Raw genomic sequence first — 1,678 nt, 5'->3', positions numbered from 1 at the left:
GGCAGCAGGCCTTTGGATGTGTGTGGAGAGAGAGGGGTATGGACATAGTGAGCCCATGGAGCCAGGAGAAACCAGGGTCACCTGAGTCACCATGGGGCTCTGAGGCGGGGGCTCAAGGAGGGCCATTATACTGGGATAAACCAGACCCTGTGGGGAAGGAAGAAAGTCCAAACTGCATCCTTCCATTCCAGAAGACCCCGACTCTGGGAAGCAGAATTAATCCTTGCATTTCCTGCGCTGTGGCAGCATTCCAAGCAGCTCTCTATCACAGTTCAGGTGCCTATTCCTGTGACTGTTCCCCTCAGGGTCCTGAAAACAAGGCCTGAGCCTGAGCAGGCGTTGATGAACAGTTGTTGGAAGAACAACCGTTTTTTGCCAACACAAACCCTGGGGCTGGACAGCTCTGGTTTCAAACTCCTCCTTTCAAATGAGGTCTTGTCCCCACAAGTAGCCAGGACAAAACAAGTCGTCTAGAGCTGTTTGAACTTCTTTAAGTGACATTCCGGTCCTTTGTGACCTCACCCTAACCTACCTCTTTATCAAGAATTCTCAAATGTGTTCCTGAGTCACCTGCATCAGAATCACCTGGGGTCCACCCAGGACCTACCAATCAGAATCTCAGGGAGTATGAGGGGCCCCAGTCTGCAGACAGTGTGAAGAGTGAGAGGAGGTGGTAATGGGCAGGGGGGTTCATCAAATCCAGATGGTAGCACTCTGTCGAAAACAGAAAAGACACCTCTTTTACCAATCCTTAGGGCTGCAGTTTCTTCTTTAGCCAAATAATAAAATTATCTAAATTAAACACGGTGCTCCTAATGAAACAAGGAGAATTATCTCACGCTTCAATACCTCCCGGCAAAGCCTCTAATTGACTCAGCCAACCTGAGAAGGCACCGAGAACACCCTATTTTGTGCTCCCCCATCCTGCCAGAAGGGCCCCAAAGAGTGTCTATCTGCCAACACCCGCTCTGGGCGGGCCGGGGTGGTGGCAGGGTGCAGGGTCAAAGTGGACCCGTGCAGAGAGCCTCTCCTCTAGCCTGCCTGCCTTCCCAGCTTTGTGCTCACACACCTGAGATGGCTTGGTAGGTGGGGCCTTCCCAACCAGCCCTGGCCTGCAGGCTTGGGCCAGTCCCCCCGAGTTTCATGTTTATGTGCTCCTTGCACCCTCATACCCTGCACCTTTTGCACTTTTAGTCTTCTGTCCCTTAACTGTCCCTCCTCTCATTTCCCCAGATAATAAAATCTAATCTACTTCACCTCCTCTGTAAGGATTGCCCTAACTATTCCCACATGTTTAGCGGAAAGTTTCTCCCTACCCTGGGCTCCCACAATAACTTATCATGATCATATGAACCGAAGCTAACATTTACTGAGCACTTACTCTATGCTGAGCCCTCTGTTTCCTGTCTGGACCCTCACTGCTCTAGGCCTCATGTCCCACTCTTTACAGCCTGTTCAGGGGTGTGGAAGAAACGAGGCTGGGGTGGGTTTTGAGGTGGACTCATGAGGTCCCTGGGTACTCCAGTTTGATATGAGAAGCAGCAAAATTATCCTCATCTTCCAAGAGACATAGGTGTAGCCTCAAGAGGCACAGACAAAGGGATCTTGCAGTGAGAGCCCAGGGCTCACAGACTGTGTAGACCAATGACAGCAGAGCAGGGACAAGTCCAGCGCAGGA

This window comes from Pteropus vampyrus, unplaced genomic scaffold, assembly GCF_000151845.1.
Source record: "Pteropus vampyrus isolate Shadow unplaced genomic scaffold, Pvam_2.0 Scaffold171, whole genome shotgun sequence".
Lineage (NCBI taxonomy): Eukaryota > Metazoa > Chordata > Mammalia > Chiroptera > Pteropodidae > Pteropus > Pteropus vampyrus.
The sequence above is the reverse complement of the archived record's forward strand: the minus strand, read 5'-3'. Positions refer to the sequence as shown.